Source organism: Podarcis pityusensis, assembly GCF_964106645.2.
Source record: "Podarcis pityusensis genome assembly, chromosome: 4".
In the NCBI taxonomy this organism is placed as follows: Eukaryota; Metazoa; Chordata; class Lepidosauria; order Squamata; family Lacertidae; genus Podarcis; species Podarcis pityusensis.
In genome coordinates this window covers 30,187,915-30,207,936 of record NC_138027.1, presented here as the reverse complement: position 1 = coordinate 30,207,936, position 20,022 = coordinate 30,187,915, and the positions used below count along the sequence as shown (strand labels likewise).

Sequence of the window (20,022 nt, the reverse complement as noted above, 5' to 3'; positions counted from 1 at the left end):
CCGATAATAAATGTTGGAAATGTAAGGAAACTGAAGGTACATTCTTTCACCTTTGGTGGACATGCCCAAAGATTAAGGCTTTCTGGGAAATGATATATAATGAATTGAAAAAGGTATTTAAATATACCTTTTTGAAGAAACCAGAGGCCTTCCTCCTGGGCATAGTCGGCCAATTGGTGTTAAAAGGGATAGAACTTTCTTTATGTATGCCACAACAGCAGCAAGAATTCTTATTGCAAAGTATTGGAAGACACAAGATCTACCCACCCTGGAAGAATGGCAGATGAAGCTGATGGACTATATGGAACTGGCGGAAATGACTGGCAGAATCCGAGACCAGGGAGAAGAGTCGGTGGAAGAAGATTGGAAGAAATTCAAAGATTATCTACAGAAATATTGTAAAATTAATGAATGTTAGAATGATGTTCGATAAAAACTAAGTGGTTCTTAGCTGAAATGTTATAAGGGAAGATGAAAAAAGGGTCTACTATGTAATATGTAAAAATCTAAAAGTACAATAACTTTATGATTAACGATTAGGATATTTAAAAGAGGGGAGGGAACTGCTGAACAACATATGTGAACTGGAATACAAAAAAGGGAGGTGTGAGGAGGTCAAGGAAACAAGTAAATGAAGGATAAGACATAGAAAGGCTAATCTGTTTGTTTAATTGTTTTTATTCTGCATTTTGTATTTTTCCATTTTTATATCTTTTTTCTTTTTTTATCTGTTTTCCTTTTTCTTTTTTTTTTGCTTATTTTTGTAATATGTTGAAATTTTAATAAATATCTTTTAAAAAAATAAAATAAAGTGAAACTTTAGACATACCAAGATTACCTCCTGAACTAAAAGACCGCCTGGAGAAGGTGATACCACCGACAGATCAGGAACAGGCACTGGGTACAGTTGGAGGAGAAGCAAAGTAACTACATCATGGCTCTGCAACTATTAAGCTGGAATTGTAATGGTTTGAACTCCCCTCAGAAAAGGAAATCTGTGTTTCATTTATTAAAAAAGGAACAATTGGACTTGATTTGTTTACAGGAAACACATGTAACAAGGCTACACAGGAAAGTACTGATTAATAAAAGACTGGGTCAGGAGTTTATTTCTTCGGACAAGGTTAAAAAAAGAGGGGTAGTGATTTATGCAAAGGAGAGACTATTACCGAAATTTATCTTTAAAGATGACCAAGGAAGATTCGTGGCAATTGAAATTCAAACACAAGGAGAGAAATTTTTGATAGTAGGAGTTTATGCACCAAATGAGGGGAAATCTGAATTTTTTAAAAAGTTGCATGAGACCTTGATGGACTATTTGGACTATAATGTGATTTTGATGGGAGACATGAATGGAGTGGTATCTACACATATGGATAAGGCACAAAGACAGGTAGTCACTAAGGACAGCAGATTACCGAAAACTTTTTTTGAGATGACAGACAACTTGGACTTAGTTGATATTTGGAGAACAAAGAATCCCTTGACCAGAGAGGGAACCTTCTTCTCTGAAGCCAAACTGACATGGACAAGAATTGACCAAATATGGGTAACTAGAGGAATGGCACCAAAGATAAGAAAAGTAGAAATCTGCCCAAAAACCTGCTCCGACCATAATGCTGTAAAGATGGAGATGAAGCTAACACCAATTGGTTCCTTCAGATGGAGGATGAATGACACCTTATTCAGAGATGAAGAAGTGTATAAAAAGGCCCCAAAAACCTTGAGAGACTATTTTGAGATAAATATGAACACCAATGTGGAAAAAAGAGTAATCTGGGACGCTAGCAAAGCTGTTATGAGAGGGTTCTTGATACAACAGAACGCATTAAAGAAGAGAATTCAAAATGAGAAGAAGGATAAAATTTTGGAGAAAATAAAAGAAGGTGAGAAGAAATTGAGAGCAAAACCTAAGTCGCAAGAGATTTTGAGAGAAATAAAATTATATCAAGTACAATATATGAAAATGATCAATCAGGAGAAAGAATGGAAAATTAAACAAATGAGACAAAAAACATTTGAGTCGGCTAATAAATGTGGGAAATTGTTGGCTTGGCAAATGAAAAAAAGACAAAAATTAAATACAGTTACAAATTTAGAAGTAGAAGTGGAAGGAACCCAGCCGAGATTAGAAATTGTTTCCAGAGGTATTTCAAACAACTATATACACAAGGACCACAGAAAGAAATTGATCTAGATCGATTTTTGAAAACGAATGGATTACAAAAAATCTCTCAGGAAAGTAAATCAATGTTGAACTATAAAATAACTGAACAGGAGATAAAAGGTGCCATTCAGAATATGCAACTAGGTAAATCTCCGGGACCGGATGGACTGACCTCTAAATATTACAGATCCTTAAAAGAATGGTTGGTACAACCTTTGAAGGAAGTCTGTAACGAAATAATGGATGGGGAAAGGGCACCAGAGTCGTGGAAAGAAGCGTATATTACACTTGTACCGAAAACAGAGACTGAAAAGACACAACTTAAGAACTACCATCCCATCTCATTGCTTAATGTGGATTATAAAATTTTTGCAGACATTCTGGCTAAAAGACTAAAAAAAGTGTTAGTGGAAGAGATTCATAAAGACCAAGCAGGCTTTCTCCCGGGTAGACACTTATCGGATAATGTGAGAAACATAATTAACATCTTAGAAAAATTACAAGTGAACATAAATACTAAAGCAGTTTTGATATTTATGGACGCGGAGAAAGCTTTTGACAATATTTCCTGGAGCTTTATGAAGAAGAACCTACAGGGGATGGGGGTAGGCCAAGGCTTTGAAAACGGTATAAGTGCAATTTATTCAGAACAAAAGGCTAAACTAATTGTAAATAATGTGGTGACGGAAAATTTAAGATAGAAAAAGGGACACGACAAAGTTGCCCAATCTCCCCATTGCTTTTTATATCGGTCCTGGAGGTTTTGCTGAATATGATTAGAAGGGACCAGTTGGTTAAAGGTATACAAGTCGGAGCCAAACAGTACAAATTGAGAGCATTTGCAGATGACTTAGTATTGACGTTACAGGAGCCAGAATCTAGTACCAAAAGGGTTTTAGAACTGATTCAAGAATTTGGTCAGGTTGCAGGATTCAAACTGAATAAGTTAAAAACCAAGGTTTTAGAGAAAAATTTAACACCGATTGAGAGAGAGAGGTTTCAGAATGAGACAGGCTTAACAGTGGTTAAGAAAGTGAAATACCTGGGGATTAACATGACAGCAAAAAAGGGGAATTTATTTAAAGACAACTATGAAAAATGCTGGGCCGAAGTGAAAAAAGATTTAGAAATTTGGTCAAATTTGAAGCTTTCACTGCTGGGTCGTATTGCTGCGATAAAAATGAATGTATTGCCTAGAATGTTGTTTTTGTTTCAAACATTGCAAATTGTGGACAAAATGGACTGTTTCAAGAAGTGGCAGAGAGATATTTCTAGATTTGTCTGGCAGGGCAAGAAGCCTAGAATAAAATTTAAAATACTAACAGATGCAAAGGAAAGAGGTGGATTTGCCCTGCCAGACCTTAAACTTTATTATGAATCAGCAGCTTTTTGCTGGTTGAAAGAATGGCTGCTTCTGGAAAACGCAGACATTTTGGACTTAGAAGGTTTTAACAATGTAATTGGGTGGCATGCATACTTGTGGTATGATAAGGTCAAAGCACATAAAGCATTTAAAAACTATATTGTCAGGAAAGCATTGTTTAATGTTTGGATAAGATATAAGGATCTACTTGAAAATAAAACTCCAAGATGGCTGTCACCGATGGAAGCGAAGGCTCTGAAAAAGCTCAATATGGAGGTCAAATGGCCGAAATATTGGGAAATTTTGGAACAAGATGGAGATAGATTGAAACTGCAGAGTTTTGAGAAATTAAAAAACAAAGTGCGAGACTGGCTTCATTATTATCAGATAATGGAGGCATATAATTTGGATAAGAAAACTGGCTTCCAGGTGGAAAAATCAAAATTAGAAACAGAACTGTTAGAACCCAAAACTAAGATTTTGTCAAAGATGTATAACTTGCTGTTGAAATGGAATACTCAGGATGAAACGGTGAAATCTGCTATGATTAAATGGGCTCAAAATGTTGTACATAACATAATGATGGCTGACTGGGAACAGTTATGGACCACAGGTATGAAGTTTACGGCATGCAATGCCTTAAGAGAGAATATTATGAAAATGATATACAGGTGGTACATGACACCAGTCAAGCTTGCAAAAATCTATCATTTGCCCGACAATAAATGTTGGAAATGTAAAGAAACTGAAGGTACATTCTTTCACCTTTGGTGGACGTGCCCAAGGATTAAGGCTTTCTGGGAGATGATATATAATGAATTGAAAAAGGTATTTAAATATACCTTCTTGAAGAAATCAGAGGCCTTTCTCCTGGGCATAGTGTGCCAATTGGTGTTAAAGAAGAATAGAACTTTCTTTATGTATGCCACAACAGCAGCAAGAATACTTATTGCAAAGTATTGGAAGACACAAGAACTACCCACTCTGGAAGAATGGCAGATGAAGGTGATGGACTACATGGAATTGGCAGAAATGACTGGCAGAATCCAAGACCAGGGAGAAGAGTTGGTGGAAGAAGATTGGAAGAAATTTAAAGACTATCTACAGAAATATTGCAAAATTAATGAATGTTAGAATGATGTTAGAATGAAGTTAGGTGGTTTAAGCAGTAATGCTATAAAGGTGTATGTAAAAATGGATTGTTAACAGGTGAAAATTTAAAGTTATAGTATATTAAGTTAAAGGATTAAGAGAAAATAAAGAGGGAAAGAAATTGCTTTATTAACTAATTGAATTGGAATACAAAAAAGGGAGGTATGAGGAGGTCAGGGAAACAAGGATATGAATGTAAGGCATGGAAAGATTGATCTATTTTTTTAAGTGTTTTTTATTCTTTTATTCTGTATTTTGTATTTTGTATTTTTCTTGTATTTTTATTTCTGTCTTTTGTTTTTGCTTTTCTTGTTTTTATGTAACTCTTTTTTCTGAAATTTTAATAAATATCATTTTTTAAAAAAGAGACTAATCTGTTTTTTAACTGTTTTTATTTTGTATTTTCATTTTCTATTTTTTCCCCTCTTTTTTTCTTTCTTTTTTCGCTTATTTTTGTAATATGTTGAAACTTTAATAAATATCTTATAAAAAAAAGAAAAGAAAAGTAGTTAGACCTTTACATTCCCTCTTTTGTGATAATGAAAGTGCAAGGACATCAGACTGGCCGACAAAACTCCCCCTGCCCCGACTTCCCCCTTTATTTATGACTTGGCACTAGATTGGTCTATCAGCGGCTGTTAGTCATGACAGTTAAATGCAACCTCCATATTAAGAGGGAAGCAATGCATTTTTTATTACTAGTTGCAGGGGTGGGGGATGACTGTTTTCACTTGCTCTGCTGGTGAACTTTCCAAGGGCAGCTAGTTGGCCACTGTGGGTGATAGGTTGGTCCTTGGTCAAATCCAGCCTAGGTAATTTTTACATCTCCATTTCACTAGCTATACACTTTCCCCTCTCCTTGTCTAGACTGCACACACTGGGTAGCATGTAGGTCTTTCTTGTCCTGCATGGGGGACAAAACTAGATAATGGCTTGTCTGCCCTTTTCAGCTCTGTGATTTTATGAACCTAGTACCTAAGTTAATTACAGATTAATAATAATGCAATCTAGTGGCTAATCACCCTTGTACAGAATGTCCAGCAACAGCTATAAATAGCTTGATGGCAAAATGCACTCATTCCTCCCCCTAGCTAATTATGTTGCCCAAAATCGCCATGTAAAAACTTGCTAAGGGTGTGGGGGGGTGGATCTTGCTAGCATTAAACACTGTGTCCTATTTCCATTATTGCTGCAGTTTGACTGCTGTCAAAAAGGGCTCTTCGTGGTATTATGGTCAAGGAGGGCAGCTATGGAGTTATCATGGAAGAACAGGGGGCGCGAATTAAACAGGCAGTGTTTCGATAAACTCTCTCCTGCCCACATTCTCCTGACATTCTGATCCTGTAAGAAAGAAATAAAAGAAACATGCAGCATTTTCAGTCATATTATCATCTCATTTGCTGTCTGATCTGAAACCAGCCTGCCATGTGGTTGATCAAAGGAGAATGCAAGGAGGAGGTTTGCTGGCTAACCCCTCCCTTCCCATTTCAAGCGAATACATCTCCTTCTGTTTTTGTTTTAATAAAGTCTGATTCTTCCCCCTTCCTTGCTTGCATACTATCTCTCATGTTACCTCCCTTGCTTTTCCTTTCATGCCTCTCAGATGCCTGTTTTTGTGTGGTCTAGCCTTTGTTTTGCCAAATGTCATGTGCTCATCAAAAGTGCTTGTCCCCCGGTTATCCCCTCACTTGCCCCCTACCTTTCCTCCACTGTATTTCCTTTGTTGTCTTGCCTGATTTCCCCCTGGTGCTTTTTGTACTTGGATAATGAATATCCTGTAGCCTTATTCAGGTGGTCATTGACCCAGAAAGGGCAATGTAGATAGAGTAGGTCTGCACCAAGTACCCACACTAACATGACACCAACAGCACAAAGGTCTTCAAGGAATTGGCCTTTGTATTTTACAGCTGTACCCAATGAAGGCTTGGTTCCTGCAGATGAACCTGTTCTGCACATGAAGAGCCATTCTCCACATTTGGTCCTTCTCCTTCTGTGTTGCCCAACATGATACCCTGGTCTCTTTTATGAGAAAGGGTGAGATATTACATAAATAGATAAATGGGAGCAATTACTACCAGAACAGGACTTGAATGTGCATGTTGTTGGTGCACACATTATGGAGAGAAAGCTAAGGGGCTCTTAATGTATGGTTACAAGACGTCCCTGTTTCCTGGGGACAGTACCCAGATTTATAAATCTGTCCCTGGACAAAATTCATCCCCAGAATGTCCCCGGATTTCATTTAATATCCCCAGATTTATATTTTAAGTGTTGTAGATTTATTAGTAGGGAATGACTGATGCGTAATTGGTTCAATGGCACAATACACATCATATGCGGACTTCTGGTGAGGCAAAATGGCGGGCGCCACGGCAGCGAGCAGCTCCTGAAGTCAGCCAGAGCCCACTGTGCTACCAGGCTGGCTCCGGGCTGCTGATACTGCCACTGTCGCCACCACTGCCAAGGGGGAACTGGGGACACCCGACATGCCAACTGGGGGCACCACTGACTGACTCCCCGACCCAAATTGAGCCAGGAGCGAGAGCACCCAGCCACCCACCCAGTGGTGCTCTGGGGCCAGGAAAACCCCGGAGCCGACACTGGGAGGAAGAGGAGAGGAGAAGGAGAAGGAAGAAAGAGAGAGAAAGAGGAAGGAGAAAAAAGAGGGGAGCTCCAACTTTGTTGCGCCACTGCTGCCACTGCCGCTGAGGAGGAGAGGGAGGAGAGCACCGAGAGGGCAAGGACACATGGCTGAGCCCAGGCCCGACCCGAGCCTACCTCCATGGCAGCTAGCGCCCCAAGAGACCAGGCCGGGGCTGTGAGGAAGGTTGTGCCACAGAGGAGACCACCAAAGAGAAGATATTACCAGTACTTCTTAAAAAAAAAAAACAAGAAAAAAAACCTTTTTGTTTATTAACTTTTTTTCTCTCTTTTCAGAAAAAAAAGTGTCCCCAGATTCTTTGAAAAAAATCTGGTAACCTTCTCTTAATGAAATCCCGAAGTCCTATCTCTGACTCCTCGCAATTTCGGCCAAATCTTACCCATCTCCTTCTTAAAAACAGTAGCTATGGTGGACATCACAAAAGGTAAGTGTGCCTTCCAGACACAGACCCCCCTAACCCCTCTGCACCCCCTGTACTTCAACCATGGAACAGGGTTACCTCTGAGTGGACAAAGCGATGCAAAGGAGGAGACCTAAGTGCCAACCTTGGCCAGGCATGCATTTTTATTTTATTTTATTATTTATATACAAATATTTATATACTGCTAATTCATTTTTTTTTTCAATCAGCACTCACAACTTTACATAACTTAGAATAAAAAATTTGAAAAAAATAAAATCAGAAATCAGCTAATTATTATGAAAAGATGCCTCAATAAGCCTGATGGAATGCAAAAGTTTTCAACAGGCATTTAAAAGTTTAAACAGAAGGCGCCTGCTCAGTCTCAATTGGCAGACCATTCCACAATACTGGATCAATGACACTAAAAGGCACAGTTTCTTACTGTTCCCAAATTAGCCTCACCAACTTGGGGAACAATCAGCAATGCTTCAGCAGATGGTCTTAGTTGGGATATAGGGATTCAGGTGGTCCCTAAAGTGCCCCGGACCTAAGTTGTTTAGGGCTTTGTATATTAATACTAGGACCTTGTACTTGGCTTGATAGTAGATGGATAGCCAGAGCAGATGTTTAAACATCAGCAGTCAGGCCACCTCATTTTCCCAAACCAGGCCCAAAGGCAGCTTCACATAGAAGGCACTGCAGCAACCAGTGCATGGACTACAGTGGTCAGGCCACAAAGAGATTGTGGTAGGTGGATGAAGTCATATTGTATCTCCTTGGAGCCTGCTGAAACAGCAGTGAAGGCAGCACATCCAAAAACATTAAGGAGTGCTCCTTCCCACTACAATTCAATCGTTGTGTGTTCCTTTTTTAACGGGTGTGGGAGCTCGCAGAACGTATTATTTTCTTCAGAAATGGTTGCCTCTGTCATCTAAGAATCAATTCACTGGAACAGCCTTTTGCTATATATCCCCAGTGGCCTGCAGGCATTTCACTTCTAAATCCCAGGGTGGCCATCAGAGCAGCTGAAACGGCACTGTCCATTTGTGTAGTCATCCGAAATCATTAGTCTCCTTTTGTTTTGACAAATAACAAATATGAATCATTAAATGAGACAACAAAGTTGTGCAAAATCCATGCTTTTCTTTATTTTTGCACTGTGTAAAAATCAATCCCATTTATCATCCCTCACTGACAATTCTTTTGCATATCTTATGGCAATTATTTCTTCGTCAGTCATATTTTAAAACTAATCAGTTTGCCTAGGCTGCATTCTATGCAATTAAATGCCTACTTCAGGGACACAGAAGCCACTCGGCAGAATCTTCAGGGGAATGGCCAAAATTAACATGTGATGGCAGTGAAAAGAGAACCGTGATAGATTTGAGAATTTCTACTCACCCTCTCACTGTGATAGACTTAGTACACAGGGGTGCCAGAGAACTCAGTCAAACTTCCCTGGACTTCAGGGGCACGTTGACTCATGTAAAGACTTTGGAAATATTCTCTGCTTAAAATTCTATTGATACCATCCGTTATGTGAGCTACTTTATTAAACAAGATAGAATTTAGAGTGTGTTGCTGACAACACCAAGGTTGCAGGTTTGATCCCCGTGAGGGACAGCTCCACATTCCTGCACTGCATGAGATGATCCTCAAGATCCCTTCTAATTCTATGATTCAATGAGATATCTATGAGATTACTGAAATAAATCCTTGCATCCAGTTGGCGCTGCCTTCAACCTCTTTGCTGGGTGTGGCCCATGGAAGGCACAGAACATCATCATCATCAAACCTTTTATTGGCATCACATACAAACATCCAAAATAAATCCATACAGAATCAATACAGAATTACCACTTCCCCAGTGGCACAAAACATTTGCTAAAAGAAGGGAGGCAGAGCAGTCTATCGTCACATCTCTAGGTCTCCAGGGAGATCAGATGTCTGCAGTGTATTATGGCTCCTCTGATGTGCCACCTGTTGCCAGGGGTCTAGCACAGTGTGTGTGAGGATCACTGTTTTGATGCTCTGTTCTTTCTTATGAAATTAATCCCTTCTGTCTTTTGAAGAGGTTGTTCTCAGAGGTGTAGCAAGGTCAGGTGGTACCCGGTGTGAGTTGTTGAGCTTTTTTAGGGTACCCCAAAGTTGTTGGGCTTTTTTTAGGGAGGGTTGGACGCCAATCGCCAATCGCAGAAATCCACCTGCAGGGGGTATGAGACCACCCTTGGCATGACACCCCCCTTGCGACGCCTCTGGTTCTTCTAAGCAACAAAGTTCACTGAAGAACCAAATGTTCAGTTTATAAAGGGGGGGGGGGATGAAACCTAAACACAAAGAGAAGATGGGGAGAATTTTATTTTTATTTTTTATTTTTTAAATGGGGCACTGGAGTCTTATCCAGAACTGTAAGTCGAGCTGTGAAAAGCTGTCCAATGAGCATTGGTTGGAGATGCAGTGAAACTGGGTAGTCCATAAGACAAGGTAGGCCCACTTGTTTTCCTTTTAAAAAATAATAATAATAATAAGTTTTATTAGGGAATATAGAGGGGAAAATACAAAGCTTAATATCAAATATCTTTTCTCCTTTTTAAATATTGAACTAAGACTTTAAGAAGAAAGTAAAGAACTTCCCATTCTTCATCTGTCCGATATATATAAACACTTGTTTTCCAATGCAAAGAGACTGGGGGGGGGGGGGGAATCAACGCACACTGAAGAAGAGCCATTTATCTGAATGTACCCAGAGCGTCTACGGCCAAGGGCTGCTACTCACTTTCCATTCTGCACTTGGTTGCATATGCTACATCAACAGAGGACAATGCAAGGGCTAGATACAGCATTCTGCAGCCTTCACCCAAAAGGCTCCATCCCCTGGAGTCTTCTCTTGCTGTCGCTGTCAGTCAACCTCCCTCTGTTCTGCTCTCATGTTCATTTGAGGCAGAGACAAGCAAAGTGGTGCAATTCTTTCGTTGCTGCTGCTTCAGGGAAAGAAAATACATTTACATTACTAAATGTGGCTTCCCAGCGAGCGCGTGCCCAAGTGAAAGCAACCAGCAGTCTTTGATAAGGCAGGAAAAGACTATAGAGGGGGGAAAACAAATAACCCTCATTCACCCAACGTGAATTGAGATAAAGGCAAGAGGAACAAGTGGTTAAAAAAGCAACAGCCTCTGACATTTCCGCTTCAAGCAAGCTTTATCACAGAATAGGAGGCTTTTATTTTCTCACCTTTCCTTTTGATAGTCTCTCGTGACGCACTTATCAAAGGATGCCGCCTGACTTCCTTTTGAACTCTGCTGTGTTCAGATCTGTCATTTCATTGGGTTTTGATTGCTCTGCTCATTATTCTCCATTAGGGATGGGCTTGGCAATCCTTTACCTCCAGAAAGATGTGTTATATCTAGAGCAGAAATTTTGCGGTCAAGAAGGCTTCTAAAGCCCAGCCAGATACAAATTCTATAGTTTGCAAGAAGTCCAGGAGTTGTGGTTTCCCAGCACTATCACCTGAAAGCTACATATATATATCTATATATATCTATATATATCTATATATAGATATATATATGCAATAGCAAGCATTTACCGAAAGCGACATGAAGGAATACACAACCTGTAAAATTAATTTCCCTTGCGCTGTTTTATTTTCCTATAAATTTCAACATGCTTTACGCCGCCTCCTGTTAATTCAATGCATCACAGATTTTCACACCCCGACATAGATTCAGCAAGCAGAGAAGCTGGAAAACAGAAGGATGGGCACAATAAAGGGACATTTTGCATAATCACTGAACATATGACCAGGCATTTATATTTTTCGCCCACATTGTAGGTTGTTTTTTTCCATGGGAAATCAGCTCAGTGAAGAAGCTACAAAACTACCAGGTTACACTTTGACAGGAAAGCACAAGTGCTTTGATTTATGATGCCCTATCTGTTAGAGCTGTGCAGTGGATTCCGAGTCCCAAATGGAATCGGCTGATTTGGAGAAATTCAGGCCTTGGTCAAGTAGGATTGAGATAGCTCCTGGTCACCAAAGGTCAGGCTGCATGCCCAGAGCAATCTAGGGCTGCCTTGGGGCATCACATAGGAGGGATAGGCAGGTGTGGTGAAAAGGAGGAGAAAATGCAAGAAGAAGGGACCTACCAAGCAGCTGCATCGTGGTGGAAGAAGGTCCAGGTGAGCAGATGTCTCTACAGAGGAATAAAGGTAAAGGGACCCCTGACCATTAGGTCCAGTCGTGGCCGACTCTGGGGTTGTGTCACTCATCTTGCTTTATTGACCGAGGGAGCCGGCGTACAGCTTCTGGGTCATGTGGCCAGCATTACTAAGCCACTTCTGGCGAACCAGAGCAGCGCACGGAAACGCCATTTACCTTCCCGCTGGAGTGGTACCTTTTTATCTACTTGCACTTTGACGTGCTTTTGAACTGCTAGGTTGGCAGGAGCAGGGACCAAGCAACGGGAGCTCACCCCGTCGCGGGGATTCGAACCGCCAACCTTCTGATCAGCAAGTCCTAGGCTCTGTGGTTTAACCCACAGCGCCACCCACGTCCCTCCTACAGAGGAATATATGCTTCTAAAAAATGGTTTGGATCACTCCCAAAAAATTGTTTGGATCACTTGGATTCATGGGGCTTTTTTCTTTTCACCCGACTGCTTCCTCTGCAAAGATAGAAAAGCTCCCTTTTTAAAGGAAACTTCTCTCTCCCCCCACCCCAATTTGGATTCAAAATCCTAGAGGACTTTATGCTCTAGATTTTAGAGGAAGGTCAGGATTAAGATTTCAGATTTCTACATGAATCATGCAATTTCTTGTGTATAAACAAATCCAGAATGTACATCTATGGGGATTTCAGAAGCTGATCACCAAACCCATTATGCACTGCAACTATAAGAAACATTACAAAACCTTTTTTTGCTATAAGCACCATACTATGTGAAGGTGATACACAACTGGAATTCTTCAAAAATTGAGTCTTTGGATAGTCCATAAAAATCTTTTGCGGAAGGTCAGGAAATGAAACACCAAAGAGGAGACATTTGTTGTGTTTTGCAGATGCATAATTATATGAAAATCTTATACATTGGCATTATCATTGTTACAATTTATTACCTGCCCTTCACCTTACCCCTCTATCTTCTTCACATAAGTATTGACCTGCCATGGTCACTGCTGGTTAAGTGGAAAGAAATCTGCCTATATTTGAGACACCTAAGCACCCAGCTCATTTTCTGCAGCCCTCAGAATGAAATTTGTTCCTTTTAGCAAAAATGAATACTAAAGACCTTAACATCTGCCCTGATACCAACTCAGTTCATTTGGGACTCAGTCCTTCATGTGTTTGCTTCTACTTCACTGAGTCTTGATAGCAAACCCATTTTTCCATGAAATATGCGCACTGCATAACACTGAACCGTTCCTTTATTAAGCAAACGAAGACTTCCTTAAAAAAAAAAGCCTCCGCTACAAAAAATCCTTTATTTTCACACAGCCCAACCTAGGTGATATTTTCCATACTTCCCACACAAACCAAGTGAAGGTATCTATGCTATTTGGAGCCAGACATATATTCTTTAAGAAGCTGTTTCACAGGGAGCAACCAAATGCCTTCAGAATTCCTCGGCCAAATGTGCCGCAATAATTCCACCGACAGTCTTATATATGAAGTGACTAACCATATTAGGCCACAACAAGGGCACACCTAGCTCTGCTGAACAAAAACAAAAGCTACCAACCAGAAGGAAAGAGAAATTAAACAAAAACAACTAATCTGCTTCTAGGGGGGTGTCTCAGAATTCATACACTCTTTAACAGGGAAACATCATCAAATTTACAATTGCTCACAAGACCTCTGTCCAGCAGTTTTGTCTGAACAAGGAGTTAAAACAGGTAGGTGTTGTGGAGTTGTGTGCACATACCCTACACCAGGTTCCATATCCCCATTTGCTCCACCCTGTGCAGGAAACTTTGAAGGGGGCTTCCAAGAACATTCAGCTGAATGCACTTTGAAACCTCTCTGTAATGGGGAACCCTGTGTCAACATAAGGAAGCTTCTAAGTATGTTCTTTTGAATGTTCTTCGAAGCCCAGTCATAAGGGCTTGGATGGCCATCTGCCCATGAAAGCTTTAGCTGAATTTCCTGCACTGCAGGGGGTTGGACTAGATGATTCTACGATTCTATGATTCTGTGATCTAGACATTCCGTTGTAGGTGGAGCCAATGAGGCTTCCTTTTGTTGGGGATGTTGGGGGGTGGACCTCCACATGTGATCATATCTCCCCATCTCATGTCAGCATTCCTTTTCAAGGATAACACTTGAACAGAAATATGAACTCTATGACAAGAATGAGGAATATGTGGCCTTCCAGATGTTGATGGATTCCAGTTCCCATTATCTCCAGCAAACACAATCAACAACACCTGGAGGGCCGCAGGTTCCCCATCCCTGCCCTGTGATTCTCCAGTCTATCGCTTGAAACTAAAACTCCTGCTCATGACGGTAAGCTGGAATTGATGGTCTCTCTTCCGCTCTTTCCACTGCTCACACATCTATTCAATACTACATGGCATTCTATCCTAAGGGCTTAAAGTGTGTTTAAAAAACAGATGTGAAATATAAACTACATTCAGTTAAAATAGCCTCACATTTCAGGTCTGTAGCCATAGAAACAGATTTTATCAAACAGCTAGCAAGCTCCAATACTTAAATAACATACTACATATGACCCATGACCATAAACTTGCTAAGCACCAGTAACCAGATCACAATCCAGTTCAAAAGCCTTGTATCACTTCTAGAGAAATCTCAGGAGAAGATTTTATAAACCTCAAGAGCAGAGAAGGGAAACCTCTAGATGTTGTTGGATTCCCATCAGCCTCAGCCAGCATGGCCAATGGTCAGGAATTACAGGAGTTGTAATCCAGTAACATCTGACCACAAGTTCCCCATCCCTGTCTTAGAGGAATGAAATGCACAGAAATGGGCTACTACCAAACCTTCCAGGCTCTGTTGTTTTTGAAACTTTGAGAACAGAATATAGATTAAGAAAGTGTGTTGGTAGCCACTTTGGTGGCCAATTTGGTGAAAAGGTAGGATATAAAGTTAAAGGAAAATAATTTGCCAATGTGCATTCTGAAGGTCAGGATCTGGATCAAGTCTAAGACATTTTTCTTTGTGTTCAAAAGTTTAAGATGTACTTCTTCCTGTTCCCCTTTTCCACATATCAAATTCAGGTCTTTATTCAATCCAAGACATCCAATCTATTATGCAATAACTCAGTCCTTTTACATGTCAGATCTTCACCTTGCCTTGCAAACTTTGAATGACCCAGATTAATTTATGCTCGTTTTGAGCTGCTCCATAGCACATGACTCTTCTATGTTATACTTAACAAGCTCTACTTCTGTAATAATAATAAATAAAGTGTTTCCACTTGAAACCAGTTTCTCACAGTTTGCCTGAAAATGGTTGAAGTTCACCCATCTCATATTGGGCAACATTGTAAGTGCATAAATAAACTGAGTGATGTGTTCAAAGACACCTCTTCTCATGTTAGGTTTATTTTAGGAACATAAGAAACTGCCTTATATATGGAGTCAGACCATTGGTCCATCTGGCAATTTCTCTTCTGGATTTCAGACGGGGCTTTTCCCTAGGCCTTTTGAGATACTGGAGATGGAACTTAGGAGCAATAATATGCAAATCATTTTCTGCCATTGACCTACAGCCCTACCGCATCCTTAATACTTTATGAATTGCATACCACATCTCACCACTTCAGACTTGCACAATCCCTGAAAGCTTTTGCTAGATGATCTACCTTGAGGGTTTTTGCTGTTGTTATTATTTATATATGGTACAGATGCAACAGCAGACATAGATCAGGATGGTGCAAACATCTTGTATTGGAATTTGCATCCGTGAGCTACATTTTAAATGGTATGCTAATGTATTATGAGACTATTCAGTTTTCATGTCTCTAACAAAAAAAAAAAAAGGCTGAAGACATTATTTTTAAAAAGGTCAAGTGACACACACAGAGAGACTATGGCTAAACTGATGCCTTAAATTACAAAATGCCATCTCTCCCCCACCCCCGCCCCCCAAAAATGCAAAATGTCATCTCCCTGCAAATAATAAACGTAGATAGAAAATCTTGTTGAATGAGTTTGAGGTTCAGATCCTTTATGGTAAATACAATTGGATCCACTGTGTCATTGAACATTCCATTAGACATCCTTAAGCTTGAACAAAGGAAAACCTTAACAATCCATTTACTAACACACTCAGCTTCAGCAGCCAGGTCAGAACAAGATAATGCAGAGTCAATGAATAGATTGAACGAAAGTTCTTACTTGAACTTTTCCTGGTTTTTGTTTGGAGGGGGTTGTTATCATGCAGCATGGTCATGAAGCCAAATGAGAGAGAGAGAACAATGCTAACTTGCCCTCAGTCTAGGAAACCTGAGAGGAAAACAGTGCTGTCTGTTATTCACTGATAAACTGCCTAATTCATACTTCTCAAACCAGTACACAAACTGAAACACAGCTATCCTTCAAACGTCATACTTCTCTGAAATTTGTGATGAATATTGCGGAAATGCTCTTAAAACACATCTGTTAGTGGAAATAACATATAAAAAATACATTATATTATGGGAAATTGCTTGCAAAATGTGTATGTTAGTCAAAACTACAGGGGTACCTCGGGTTACATACGCTTCAGGTTACATACGCTTCAGGTTACAGATTCCGCTAATCCAGAAAGTGCTTCAGGTTAAGAAGTTTGCTTCAGGATGAGAACAGAAATTGTGCTCCTGCAGCATGGCGGCAGTGGGAGGCCCCATTAACTAAAGTGGTGCTTCAGGTTAAGAACAGTTTCAGGTTAAGAACGGACCTTCAGAACGAATTAAGTACTTAACCCAAGGTACCACTGTATATACAAAAACATGCTCATTAGGAGAAATTTGTACTAACAGGCTGACAATTTTTCAGGAGGATTTCACAAACTGCTGCAGAAATGTGAAGAATCGAATTTAAGATTGGACAAACGAGATACCCAAAGAACTGAAACTGGCAGATTCATCCATCTTGATAGGAATCTAAGGTAAGATACCCACAAAGCAGATGTTGTCCCCCAGTTCCATACAAAGGCAGCATAAGGTCCAAAACAGTTTACTGCTGCAGAAGATAAGGCTTCAGTATGACAGTTCTGGACAGTGATACATAGATACAGCTTGTAGGCTTTTGCAGATGCAGATATGTACAAATAGAAAGTATTCCTGTTACTGCAGCAATTTAGGACATAACACATACTACAACTTACTCACTGACTGACCCTGACACCCTGACAATTAGCAGATGTGCCTTAATCACTTATATAGCCAGCACTGGACCATTGCCATAGCAACTGCCTTGGTTGATCATGCACCTGTTGGCTTATATCATACATGATTTTTGCTCATGAAGGAAATTAATTCCTTCCTCTACCCAGTTCCTCCAACACATCCATAGTGGATGTGTTGTGTTGTCTGGTAAGCCATTCTAGCATCAGCTCAGTTTGCTAATGTCAGCAGGAGTGACCATCTAACCAGCCCCCATGTCCTTTTACAGTGCTGACTGCATCATCCTGGTGCCCGAAGGTAAAGGTGATAATTACCCCCTGCCCACCACCACTGCCACTTTTTCCTTCCTGCCAATCAGAAGCCATCAGCACTTTTGCCTAGCAAATGGCTTCATTAGCTGCACTGTATTCTAAGCAACATGAAATAAAATTGTTTCATTTTTTAAGATTAGATCACTTCTCGGCCTTTGGGTTTAATTTTTATCACAGCTGGTGAATCTGACCAGTGTCAGTCAAATTTTGAAGTGACAACCTTCACAAGGCTCCTCAGATACATTTTTTGAACCATTGTTTTCTTTTCAATCTATAGTAAGCAAGTGCCATTCAATCTCTGGAATTAATAGTGTGTATGATAACTACATGTTTTGCACGTTATGCAAAGTATTGAAAACAAATGTCAATCCTGTTATGTAAAGAAAAGAAACTTAAAATTATAGTGCTATAATGTCATTTTTAAAAAAGTGATATTAGAACAAAGAAGGTTCATGCTGGCAAAGTTAAGAGCTATCCTTCTATAAAAATAACTTGTGTGTTTAATTTGTTGAGAATATAATTCTGAATTTTCACTTTTTTCACCTGAGGATTGCATATGAAATATTTGCATCTTCAACACATCGTCATCTTAGCCGGGTGCTATAAGAATGAGCACACATTTGTATGTAATTAACATAATGTAACATAATAATTTTTCAAAATGAATATAATTTACATGCCTTCAGGCTTGGTTTTCTTACAGAACATGTTCCCTCCACCATCACATGTTCCCTCCACCATCACACTGAGAGTGCTTGCAGAGGTAGTTTGTGGTGGTAGAAATGTGACCAGTGGGGACTGTAGCTCAACAGTAGAGCATGCAGAAGGACCCAGGTTTGATACCTGTGATCTCCACTTAAGGGTGTGAAGAACATCAGACTGATACCCTGGAAAGCTACTGCCATGCATTACAGTGTTACAATACTGAACTAGATGGACCAATGGTCTGACTAGGCAGCTTCCTATAATGCCAAGCCACAGAGAGCATCTTTTGTGGAGATGCTTATTTGTGACTTTGCATTGGTCCTTAGTCACTGTATTTCTTGTAAAATGCCCTGTGAAACACAGAGAGCATATTTTAAGAGTTTGTGGAAGCAGCCAATTTTCAAGGTAATTAAAGTACAAGCCAGCATTGGAAGGCAGCTGTTGGAAAGGTATTTCAGCAGCAAGGAAAGCATATTGTATGATATCATGTACCCTCCTAGAGCTTATGTTCAAATCTACTCTCATTCCATGAGCACTGCATCTCTATAGTACAGAAATGCATGTTCTGGTCCAGGGAGGGCCCTGCCAACAAAGTCAATCCCTGGAAGCTGAGAGAGACAACTGGGTGAGTGATTTGAATATGAGGCTCGGTATTTAGGCTCCAATCAGATGCGAAGGAAAGGGTTATTAGTCCCCAAAATGCAAATAGTTCTATGGGAGAGTTTTCCGCTTTTCCTACAGCAGGTACTAGCAAAGGAAAGCCCCACTGTTCAGTGGTGAAATCTCACAAAGACTTGGCAAGAATTAGGTCTCTGTGAGTTGGCTGAAGAGGCTCTCAACATTGTGGTTTTCTGTGGGAGCTGGTGGAAAATATGAGGAAAGCTCTTATCTTTCTTCCAGGAGGAAACTGCACCCAGTTAAAAACGTACCAGGGCCACACAAAAATCATATAAATGGATCAAAGAAGAAACAAGGAAATGGGGGTGACAACAGGGAGGAAGCCAGAATTTCGAAGCTACTAAATTCAGCAACAACCAAACTCTCTCATCCATGGATAACCATTTTTCTCTCTGAACATGTATAGCATCAGGATAGGCAGCTGTCAAGTGATAAAGGAGCAAGTGCGTGTTGGCAGCTATCAAAATAGCCATTGTATGTAAAAAGGATGATGCTTCAAAAAATAAGAAGTCCCAGGCACAGAAAAAGGCAGACACTAATTGCTTCAGTGCCCCAGGAGAGTTAAGTAAAGTTTGTGTCTCCCATCATCCAAAATACAAGAATGCAAATACAAATAGATAAGCTGCTAGAAATCCATTGGGGTTTGTGGGCATTTTAGTGTATTACACAGCTCATCTTGCATACAGCTAATCTGCCTGCTGGACAGAAGTCTTAAAGCAGAATGGAACTAGATGACTGATGAATAAAGGAAAAGAAAAAGGTGGAAGAGCAGCTTTAAACGGATTGTAGAGGGAAAGCTGACAGGAGCTGAGGAGGGTCCAGTTTGGAACAATTCTTTCTCCTGGGATGAAGATGGTGGTGAAAATAAAATAAAAATAATTTAAATTGTCAGAGGGGGTAGAACTAGGGAATGAGAGCAAAAGGTTACATGATATAGCAATTCAGAGCGGCCAAAGCACCATAGGCTAAAGTACATGTGCCAAAGACATTTGGACAGCAACACTTTAAGTGTTTACATGCTAATGCTAGAAGCCTAGTGAGCTAGAGTGCTTGGACTTAGAGGACAGCATTGATACAATAGGGACAGCAGGTAACTAGTAGAATGGAGAGAATAGAATACTCACAGCGCATAGCTCCCACTAATAATAATAATAATAATAATAATAATAATAATAATAATATATTTATACCCCGTCCATCTGGCTGGGTTTCCCCAGCCACTCTGGGCAGCTTC

The 20,022-nt window shown here is 40.1% G+C and overlaps 1 long non-coding RNA gene across 1 annotated transcript; it reads right to left on the bottom strand.

The window, feature by feature from the left end:
- Positions 1-10,191: 10,191 nt before the first annotated feature.
- On the bottom strand, positions 10,192-16,172 carry LOC308475543. Its single transcript, XR_013985296.1, has 4 exons — positions 16,106-16,172; positions 10,979-11,150; positions 10,524-10,728; positions 10,192-10,249 (listed from the first exon to the last, which is right to left on the bottom strand). It is a non-coding gene; the product is annotated as an uncharacterized lncRNA (long non-coding RNA).
- Between the last annotated feature and the right edge of the window lie 3,850 nt (positions 16,173-20,022).